The sequence below is a fragment of the Schistocerca cancellata genome, chromosome 3 (genome assembly GCF_023864275.1).
Source record: "Schistocerca cancellata isolate TAMUIC-IGC-003103 chromosome 3, iqSchCanc2.1, whole genome shotgun sequence".
Lineage (NCBI taxonomy): Eukaryota > Metazoa > Arthropoda > Insecta > Orthoptera > Acrididae > Schistocerca > Schistocerca cancellata.
Genome location: NC_064628.1, coordinates 569,258,917 through 569,271,378, shown reverse-complemented (window position 1 = coordinate 569,271,378; position 12,462 = coordinate 569,258,917).

The following is a 12,462-nucleotide window of genomic DNA, read 5'->3' as shown; positions in this document are numbered from 1 at the left end:
AAACATCTTTACAAAGTAAATAACATATTATTAATGCCAATTATATTTGAGGATAACAGTATTCCTCATCATAGTTCATGTAGCTGAGTATTAGAAGAAGAAAAAATTCTATGAAACTACACAGAGACAGGAAGAAAACAAATACACAAGGGTACACAAACACATAGTGGGATAACACAAAAGGAAAGGACAGGGTTCGTTTTCAGTGTAACATTTGGTACTGCAGTCCAACCCAAAACTTCATTCCATAGATCTTTCGTCTTATTTCGACATTTGTTTCCACCAAAACATCCTATCCGAGCATGCATTCTGTATTCTGTTCACATCCTCTTTCAAAAATAGTTTTTCTCCACTGTGCACTACTTTTTTTTTGGCCAAACTATTTTCTTATAGCTTCTTAATGCATTTCTTCCAATTCATCATAGTTAGTTTCTTATATAGTCTACCCCTTCTTAAGCTAACTTAAATCTACTGAGCTCAGATGCTAAACTAAGGGACGAGGCAATGCAGCAACACAAAACAATTAACACAAACAGCAATGCAAGCAGCAGGAAATCTAAAATAACAGATAAAATGCAAAATTAAAACTAATATGAGCCAATGTGCAGCAACAAGAAAAATAAAGCAGTAGCAAAACTGGCTTAACAGCGTAATACAAAGTCAAATTCAGTAACAGTATGCCTGGCAAACAGCAGCAGCAACTTATACCTAAACATGACCTAGCTCAAGCAGAAAAAAATATTACAATAAAAACGACGATGCAGATAAGGAAAATGTATATTCACATCTTAATGTCTATGTAATTAAAGTGGTGCACCACAAAAACTAATTCTACAAAAAAATTACCAAGTACTTGAAAAGAAAATTCTGTATGCAATTCCTGTGAAGGGAAATGTCTTTTTGTGCTCCTTCGTTTTTTTTTTAAGTTATTGTTTACTGGATCTGTAGGCTTCAAATATTTATATTAGTACATTCATAAAATTTTATTTTAAACAATGCTGCAGTGCAGCTAGAAACTAGGTATTAAACGAAATGAGCATATGTACAAAGTAAAGCATAAGAACATCATTCAATAGTGATGAGGCATTTCATATGTTAGTAGAAAAATGTCTCAACTAGAGAGACAGTAGTCGTAATCAGGTGTATAGACATAAAAATATTTCTCGTCAGTTCATTAGGCATTTCAGTAAATATCATAAATTAAGAGCTCCACAGTGTAATCATATGTTTTCAAGTTCGACCATGTCGTTTTTGCGATGCTTTCTACAAAGGAACGTCAATAGCGAGGTTAATGGCCTCCCTTTTTTTTTCTCCACCTAATGGCTTTCTTTTGTCAGACGACTACCTCTCAGCTGGGCGCCCAAAACGCATTACGCCAAGGTCACTTACCTTTCTTACTGAAATATTTACAACAGCAGTTTCTGCTACAGTGGCAGTCTCGTATAAAAAATTTCACGGATCGAGAATTTGCGTTGCAAATGTGTAGAAACAAAATCTTATGAATATAACAGTGTCCAAAAAATTTTCGTCGGCATTGTAATACATTCACGCATATACACACACATTTCATAACTCTTAAAGTACGATTCTTGGTTTCTAACAACCTTTTTCACAAACCAGAGTCCCTAAACACTACTCCTTATTCCTTACCTTACTACACATATACATATTCGTCGACACTCCTTCAATATGTCATCTTAATAAATACATATCATAATAAACATTCCTCAACAGCATAATACACACCGTCGTCATAATAATAACATCATAACACCTCAGTCAAATCTCAAAAACGTCGTAGCTTCCTGCAATAATTTATAAACTTAAAAAAATTCTCTGCTCATTTAAATAGCGTCATCTACCTCAAACGTACTTTAAAAATCATGATCTCATACCAAATATATCATTCAAAATTCTCATAATATCACAATGGTTCCGAAAAAATATGAAGAGTTCACAAAGTACAGACAAAATATAATTTCGTAAGTGTGAAGTAATCCATCTCTGTAGTTGCGTAAACATCTGTCACTGACGTAATAAAAAAGTTTGTCTCTCTCAGTTAAATGATCAGATAGCTGTGTAATTTATGTGTTAGAGAAATATGGTACCGATGTGTAAAGTTGTATAAGCAAATACCATATTAGCTAGGACTCCTTGTGCTTGCCAAACACATGATACACAAAGAAAGCGTGTACCCCCCCCTGAGGATTATTGTAATTATACCCTCAGCTGTTACAGATTACAGCAATGGAATGATATGTATCACGGAAAACTTTCTTTGTAATTGAAAAATCTTTAAAAATAAATGTTTTAAGTACAAAATCAATCACTCAAATACATGTCCTGTAGCGCTAAATGTGTGTCTTGCTGTAAGATAATCTCTGTGGAAGTGTCGTAGTTATCGTCCTCTGCAGAAGTTAATGTACTTACCTCATGATAAACAAAAGTGAAATGCTATGCGTATAGATTCAGAAGATTCCAGGTTCGAATCCTGGCAGGGTCGCCATATGAAACGTCTCCTTTGAACAATTATACAAGACTCTGCTTAAACTGACACACAATATTTTTAGCACAACGCAATCTGACTATCAAAGATCCCTGCAAAAGAATGGCCCTGAGTAACAATAAACTATACCTTTCAGAAATCACTTACCTCACAAAAATCTTCGTTACTCAAACTACTTCAATACAGCGAGCGCCACTACTGCCAGCTAAATAAAAGATTCAAACTATGGAAGGCACTACCTACTGATAGGGATAGTTAGCAAATGAAAGATATTAATAGAGAACAAACAATGTATTTACCTTAACAGTCATAATATACACTCCTGGAAATGGAAAAAAGAACACATTGACACTGGTGTGTCAGACCCACCATACTTGCTCCGGACACTGCGAGAGGGCTGTACAAGCAATGATCACACGCACGGCACAGCGGACACACCAGGAACCGCGGTGTTGGCCGTCGAATGGCGCTAGCTGCGCAGCATTTGTGCACCGCCGCCGTCAGTGTCAGCCAGATTGCCGTGGCATACGGAGCTCCATCGCAGTCTTTAACACTGGTAGCATGCCGCGACAGCGTGGACGTAAACCGTATGTGCAGTTGGCGGACTTTGAGCGAGGGCGTATAGTGGGCATGCGGGAGGCCGGGTGGACGTACCGCCGAATTGCTCAACACGTGGGGCGTGAGGTTTCCACAGTACATCGATGTTGTCGCCAGTGGTCGGTGGAAGGTGCACGTGCCCGTCGACCTGGGACCGGACCGCAGCGACACACGGATGCACGCCAAGACCGTAGGATCCTACGCAGTGCCGTAAGGGACCGCACCGCCACTTCCCAGCAAATTAGGGACACTGTTGCTATTGGGGTATCGGCGAGGACCATTCGCAACCGTCTCCATGAAGCTGGGCTACGGTCCCGCACACCGTTAGGCCGTCTTCCGCTCACGCCCCAACATCGTGCAGCCCGCCTCCAGTGGTGTCGCGACAGGCGTGAATGGAGGGACGAATGGAGACGTGTCGTCTTCAGCGATGAGAATCGCTTCTGCCTTGGTGCCAATGATGGTCGTATGCGTGTTTGGCGCCGTGCAGGTGAGCGCCACAATCAGGACTGCATATGACCGAGGCACACAGGGCCAACACCCGGCATCATGGTGTGGGGAGCGATCTCCTACACTGGTCGTACACCACTGGTGATCGTCGATGGGACACTGAATAGTGCACGGTACATCCAAACCGTCATCGAACCCATCGTTCTACCGTTCCAACAGCACAATGCACGTCCGCATGTATCCCGTGCCACCCAACGTGCTCTAGAAGGTGTAAGTCAACTACCCTGGTCAGCAAGATCTCCGGATCTGTCCCCCATTGAGCATGTTTGGGACTGGATGAAGTGTCGTCTCACGCGGTCTGCACGTCCAGCACGAACGCTGGTCCAACTGAGGCGCCAGGTGGAAATGGCATGGCAAGCCATTCCACAGGACTACATCCAGCATCTCTACGATCGTCTCCATGGGAGAATAGCAGCCTGCATTGCTGCGAAAGGTGGATATACACTGTACTAGTGCCGACATTGTGCATGCTCTGTTGCCTGTGTCTATGTGCCTGTGGTTCTGTCAGTGTGAGCATGTGATGTATCTGACCCCAGGAATGTGTCAATAAAGTTTCCCCTTTCTGGGACAATGAATTCACGGTGTTCTTATTTCAATTTCCAGGAGTGTATATAGCAGTTAATGACAAATTTCAAAACTCCGCCATCTCTCTCCCCACATCCACCACTGCTGGCGGCTCACCTCCAACTGCGCAACGCTACACGCTGTTCACATCCAGCTGCCGCTGCCCAACACTACAATGGCAGACAACAATGCAAACTAGCCACAGGCTGCACACAGCACAGCCAGTGATTTTCATACAGAGCGCTACGTAACGTTGCCAATAAGAAAATATAAACAGCCTACTTACATAAAGAAAACATAAACAGCCTACTTACACTTGATCAATTCTGGTCAGCGTCTACTCAAGAGCGACTCCGTGAAATTGTTTACAATGCAGAAATGTACAATCTGAAGTCAGGTTCCTTAAGAAAGTACTTTGAAAAACATACTAACATGACCCGGTACTGAGATTAGCCAGTAACCACCAGAGACTTATTGCGAGTGTTAAAAGCTAGATTACCCATACATATTAGATAAAAATTTTTTAATGTTACAGACACCGAGCTGAAAGAATTTCTGTCTGTAATTGATTCTCTGTATCTAGTGCAAGAAAACGCCAAAAAAAATTCTGACGTGACAAGCAATAATAATAGTCCTAATAGAAAAAATTCATGGAATGGAAATAATGGAAATAATGGAAATAGGGGCGAAGGTAGTCCAAAGAAAAATAAAAGTAAAGCTTATAGTAACGGGAAATAAAATAATAATAATAGTAGTAGGAATCCCTACAACCTAAATTTTGATTATCCTAATAATAATAACAGTAATTATCAAAAGGCCGAAGAACACCAACAACCGAATGTTAAACAGAGGCCGTACCACCATGAAAACCCAAACAATAACAATAGCAACGGAAAGAGACGAAATGACAACAGGTCAGACAGTCCATATAAAGACAAGCCTAAATATATGCGCTGTGGCAGTGAATATTGGCGACAGCCAGGGCCAAGTCATTGGCAGCCGCAGCGAAATTCTATCAATTCAGGTCAGCCAATAAATTATGTACAGGCTATACCTATACCAAGCAATCAATATTCACCGTGGTGGGATCCAAGCAGGCCTCCTCCGACTGAAAACTCACAAAATGTTAGAACAGTGGAGGTACCTTCGGAAACAAAACAAAACATTCAGAAGCCAACTTACTAATTTCGGTCCCTGTAGGCCTTCGCCAGGTATCATAAACATGATACGGTATCAGGATGGCAACAGGATCGAAGATGAGCTATATCAGGAACCTGCTGTCTCTGATAAGCCACAAAGGGAAAATATCCAAGCAAGTGTCACCGGAGCTGTAAATGGTGTGGCAACTACTATTCTGCTTGATGCAGGTGCGAATGTATCAGTTATGAACACGCAGTTTTTCAAGATGGTATCGGAGATAAGGAGATTGCCGATTTTGCCGGTTGCAAATTGTGAGGTTATAGGGGCATTGGGAAAAAAGGCACAGAGTATAAAATACCAGACGCAGGTGGAACTTTCCTTGGGAAATGATCGCTTATTATGCACGTTCCTACTAATGGATAACTTGTCAGTACCGGTGCTTCTGGGTCTTGAGTTCCTTCGGGAAAGGGAAGCATTAATTGATCTCGCCCGTGGGACATGTGCACTTAAGTACCAACAGCGACCCATTACATTGATGCTGTATCGGGAGTTCGGTGCGAACCTGCTGCTGATGAGAAAAAATGAATCTTTCTGTCAGCAAACAGAAGTTGTTAGTGTTGGATCATAAGCACCCACAGGTGCGTCACAAAAATCGAAATAACGATGCACCCAGCAACATGAGTGACATCGTCACAAAAATAGAAGAGAAAGTACAGGAGGCAACTTGCATTAATGCTTCAGAGGCTAGACAATTAATAGAATTATTATCCGGATACCTCGACGTATTCAATGAACGCCCCGGAATCATAAAAGATTACCATGTAATATGAAAGTATATCCGCACAAGATCTATTGCAGAGCATCTTACTCGGTCCCCTGGTCTAAGAAGAACTAAGTGAAGATACGATGGACCAATCAGAAGTGCAAGTGCACTATCCCATAACAGTAACAATAATGTTTATGGTAAATTAATTAGCCATAATAATGTGATAATATTACGTATGTATTAGTTTATAAGCTTTCATGTCAAGTATTACACTGTAATGTTCTTGAAGTATTTGAACAGGGAGTAGAGAATCCCCATAATCAATAACTTGATAAACACTTGAGTGTTGTTGCATTAAATGTGAGGAAATTTACCTTCCTATAGGTAGGATAGAAAGGATTAAAATGCTTAAGTAATATATTTGTTCGTGTGTAAGAATGGATGTAACAAAAATATTTTCATAAGATCGAGTCATGTAGTCCCACACACGTAGCGAGTGTTGGTGGTATGTGAGCTGTGTGACTGAAAAAAAAAATAAAATAAACTGCTTTCACCACTAGTGAAGCGAAATCTGAATGTGTACTGATTTACGTATACGGTTTCATTACAAAGTCATTTAAAATGCTCTTACGAGCAACATTCCGTTTAGATAAACCGAACATGGACATCTGTCCCAAAAACATTGTAACTAACAATCCCAATAAATAAAGTAAAAAATTGAAATATATAAATATACGTATCTGTAATAAAAATGGAAATGTACTGTTATCTGGACAGTTCAGTAATGTTCTCATGGTCAAGATAATGTAGCAGATTCTGAAAGTTTTATATTGTCTCATGTTCATGTGACAGTGTAAAATTTTAAATTTTATTTTTCAGTCATGGTAATATGAACTTATGTGCAAGTGTACCAGTACTCATTACTTGAAAAGTGTCATTTGCATATAGATTGTCTGATAAGTACTGTGGAAAACTACTGACAGCAATCAGAACAGTGAAACGTGTTTCGCAGGAACTAGTGGACGCGTGAAGAACTGTGATTTACATTGTGAATAATGATGAACAATGACAAAAACTGTGATCACGTAACCTTATGAACGCTCTTGGAGTGTCGAAGTTAGCAGCAACGCTGTGAACGTTGAGTACTGTTGACTGTATTAATAATTAATTTGAACTGATGACCTTTAGTAGTTTGATATGAAGCGTCTCCGGGTGCCAAATGTAATGTGACAGACTGTACAGCCAGCCGCGCGGCAAAACAATAATGCAACGTAGGCTACGCAGCGCGTCGGGAAAATATTTACATTCCGCTTAAGTAAACGAAGCACACTATGGACACTTACATAACTAACGGTGCAGTGTTCAAAATGTGCATATTGTGATAAACTTACATGTGAATCACTACATTGTGTTGATCAGTGTCAAAATACAGAACATACTCCAAAAAACAGTCTAATTCCATCCGAGTGAATGCAAGTGAAATGGACACTAATAAACTTTACCACAGGATGAGAACAGTAATTATCTCGTCACTGATCCTTATATTTTGACATTTCATGTACCCGTCTTAAACTGAGGGACGTGTGAAAGGAGAAACAAGACCGCCTGCAGCGCGACTTCTAGCCAGCAGCAGGTCCAAACCACGATGCAGCCGACGGCACCCGACGCCCCACCGACTCGACCGGGGCGGTCCAGCAGCAGCCACTACCTGTCTGCGGTCCAACGGCTCGACACGAGGGCGGTCTTACGACGTCAGCAGCAAATTCTTATGAGTGACTTTCGAAATTCTGTGAAATACCACCATGAATAAAACATTCATTATCTCAGATGCTTACAACAGAGTCATAAATTTACATTTTCCAGCATATTTAATTACATTCATGTCAAGCCTGACTGTTAAAAGCAGATGTCTGTATTTCCTTGAAGTCCCTTGGACGGTGTTATTTCCGCTTTTCTGAGTCCAGTGAACCAAAACGGGGGGGGGGGGGGGGGGATAAGTTATTCGGGGAAGTATCCGCAGCAACTTCCGAGATAATAAAGTCACTGAAGTCATTTAAAGCACTCGATTGTACTATAATTTTATCATGTCTAAAACAACATTGGAACTAAACATTTGCATCTCGAGAGTAGCAAATCTACGTGGATTAGTGGACTGATAAAAAAAAATATACAATAGATAAACCAATTTTTTTTCTCAGCCCAAGGGGCATTGTAACATCCACGTGATAAGTTTTAGGCTACAGAGCGACGAGAGGAAATTATGCCTCTAACAGTTATAAACATTATGTATTCGAGGTATGAAAAAACAGTGTATACTTATAAATGTTAATTATTTATATAATATTCCATGATGTAATTAGACATATCAATGTGTATCATACAAAGACAATGATAATCGTAAATTCCTTTTATGATCTACGTTTGTCTTCCTTTGTTTTTACCTTTTGTTGGTTGGCTTTTGTAAGTTGCGAACGCGTATCGAACTGAGGTCTGTTAAGAAACTGTAATTATTTGTTAATTATTACTTGAAAATAGAGTTCATTATTATTATAAATATGAGTGAATAATTATTTGTAACTTTAATTCCTCTCTCAGTAAGCATTATCTGTGTTAATTATTTCTTTCCGCTGCAAGGAGCGCAGCCATTGATGATAGCGATTTGTATCGCATTTTTGTCTGTGTTTTCCTTAGACAAAAATCAAATGTTAGCTTGATGAAGTCTAAATAGTGCAAAATACGAAAGTAGAGTTTCTGTAAAGTTTAATAAGCATTTCAAATACTTACTTATTTGGTCTAACAATAGAAAGTCTCTATCAATTGTCTGCCGCCATCTTAACAATTATCTCTGAGGCAAATTTAAATTAAACAACTCTGCAGACACAAATGCCGAAAGTAAAACAAATGTCTAAAAATAAATGTGCACCGGTGGTCCCGAACTCATTTGAATGAAAATAATTCGAATCAGGTTGGTTCTTTAAATACAGTGCTCATAGTAAGAACGTTATAAGAAACTTTTCTAGCTGATTTATGGAGCCGAAATTAATTACGCACGAGTTGCGAAGATTATTGTTTCAGGTAACATATTTCAGTGTTGTGCGTGGCTCATATTCGGTGGTTTTAATGATCATTTTGCTGAAGATAACTGTTTCCAATAGTTGTATAGAATCTGTTGTATGAACTGTGATTTAGTGACACTTACACAACTTACAGACAACACTTTAACACGACGTTAACTTGGAGTTCTTTAGCAAGTTGATCAAATCTTTAGCCGGGAGAAAAATTATTTAGTATTTACTCAATGGAATAAAATAATATTATCATTTCCATTTACAAATTAGTTTAATACCAAACCACTGAATAACACAGCAAACGCCACACCTTTCAGACGGTGTGCTATGGTGGTGGGGGAAAAGTGCAATGAGGCTGAGTGCTTATCCACTCGTACACGGACACTGCCCACAAACCGAAGCCTTGGGTGTCCCCGTGTTAGAATGACTGCATTAAACCCGACTATGCATGTGTTACATGTTTACATTCAGTGAACACGGACAATACTATTTTGCTATTTCAAGATCTTGTATGAAACAACTAAAATTCAAGAGTTACTGCCAGTGGGCAATATTTAGTTTTACGCGTGAACGCGGCTGTGTCCGTTAAAGCTACAGAATTACTAGGGCAGTTCAATAAGTAATGCAACACATTTTTTTCTGAAACAGGGGTGGTTTTATTCAGCATTGAAATACACAAGGTTATTCCCCAATCTTTTAGCTACACAACACTATTTTTCAACGTAATCTCCATTCAATGCTACGGCCTTACGCCACCTTGAAATGAGGGCCTGTGTGCCTGCACGGTACCATTCCACTGGTCGATGTCGGAGCCAACGTCGTACTGCATCAATAACTTCTTCACCATCCGCGTAGTGCCTCCCACGGATTGCGTCCTTCATTGGGCCAAACATATGGAAATCCGACGGTGCGAGATCGGGGCTGTAGGGTGCATGAGGAAGAACTGTCCACTGAAGTTTTGTGAGCTCCTCTCGGGTGCGAAGACTTGTGTGAGGTCTTGCGTTGTCATGAAGAAGGAGAAGTTCGTTCAGATTTTTGTGCCTACGAACACGCTGAAGTCGTTTCTTCAATTTCTGAAGAGTAGCACAATACACTTCAGAGTTGATCGTTTGACCATGGGGAAGGACATCGAACAGAATAACCCCTTCAGCGTCCCAGAAGACTGTAACCGTGACTTTGCCGGCTGAGGGTATGGCTTTAAACTTTTTCTTGGTGGGGGAGTGGGTGTGGCGCCACTCCACTGATTGCCGTTTTGTTTCAGGTTCGAAGTGATGAACCCATGTTTCATCGCCTGTAACAATCTTTGACAAGAAATTGTCACCCTCAGCCACATGACGAGCAAGCAATTCCGCACAGATGGTTCTCCTTTGCTCTTTATGATGTTCGGTTAGACAACGAGGGACCCAGCGGGAACAAACCTTTGAATATCCCAACTGAACAATTGTGACAGCACTACCAACAGAGATGTCAAGTTGAGCACTGAGTTGTTTGATGGTGATCCGTCGATCATCTCGAACGAGTGTGTTCGCACGCTCCGCCATTGCAGGAGTCACAGCTGTGCACGGCCGGCCCGCATGCGGGAGATCAGACAGTCTTGCTTGACCTTGCGGCGATGATGACACAGGCTTTGCCCAATGACTCACCGTGCTTTTGTTCACTGCCAGATCACCGTAGACATTCTGCAAGCGCCTATGAATATCTGAGATGCCCTGGTTTTCCGCCAAAAGAAACTCGATCACTGCCCGTTGTTTGCAACGCACATCCGTTGCAGACGCCATTTTAACAGCTCCGTACAGCGCTGCCACCTGTCGGAAGTCAATGAAACTATACGATACGAAGCAGGAATGTTTGAAAATATTCTACAAGAAATTTCCGGTTTTTTCAACCAAAATTGGCCGAGAAAAAAAAATGTGTTTCATTACTTATTGAACTGCCCTCGTATTTCTGCAACCTACTCTCAAATGTCTCTTCGCAAATGAAGTTAATACATCAGCAAAATTTATTCATTATTATTAAACGAATTTCATTCTGTTCGGAAGATGAATACCTATAGATGATATTCATTTGATAAATATCGCCACTTGAGTCAAATATCGAATTATTATATAGTCATGAAGGAAGGTTTATTATATAAGATATGAAATCTACGTACCAGATCTCCACAAACTAATTCACTTAGATGTTAAAGATTAATAAATTCAGAAGTAAAGAAAGAAAGAAATACACTGACGGAAAAAATTGCATCACCAAAATATAATGAATGTAGAGCAACGAAATTTCTGGAATACATTTGTCTGGGCAACAAATTTAGGAGATTAACATTTCAAGACCACAGTGGAGATAAACCAATACAATAATAACCGGTGTAACAGCCAGAATATTGAATGAATGTATGCAGACATGTGTGCATTTTGTTGTATACGTGGCGTATGTCAGTTTGTGGGATAGAGTTCCATGCCTGTTGCACTTGCTCGGTCAATATAGGGGCCGTTAATCGCGTTTTGGATGACGCTGAAGTCGTCGTCCGATAGTGTCGGATATGTGCTCGACTAGAGACAGATCTGGTGATCGGGAAGGCCGATGGAACATTGCGTTAATCTGTAGAGCCTGTTGGGTTACAACAGCAGGAAACAGATGTGTGTCATCCTATTAGAAAACATCTCCTGGAGTGCTGTTCATGAATAGCAGCACAACAGGTCGATATTGCAGTCAGGGTGCGTGGAATAACCACGCGAGTGGTCTTTCCTCAACATCAATGCTTGTATCTAGAAAATTGCATCCATTTTCAGTCAAATCTCGTTTATAAGTTTTGAGGAACACGTTGAAAGTCGTGTTAGGGTTAACACATTCGCGGAGTACGTACCCCAAATTCAGCTAATCTCATTTGAAAAAATAATGACGGTTCATGCCAGCACTGCAGCAGCAGATCAACTGTCATATGAAATCGCACACCACGCCGTAACTCCAGCTGTAGGCCCAATGTCCAGCACGCAGGCAGGTTGATTGAGGGCCCTCAACTGGCCTCCTTCTAACCAACACAACGCAATCACTTGCACCGAGGCAGGAGCAGCTTTCATCAGGAAACCCAACAGATCTCCACCCTTCCCTCCAATGCAGTCTCAACTGAGGCAATTGAAGTCGCAAATTACACTGGTTTGGGGGCAGTGAAAAGCACGGTAAAGGGCGCTTAGCTCGGAGCTGTCCTTGTAATAATCTGTTTTTAACAGTTTGTTGTATCACAGTGGCGCCAACTACTTCTGAAATTGGTGCTGCAGATGCAGTAAGATGCGCTACAGCCATATGCCGAAAACAAT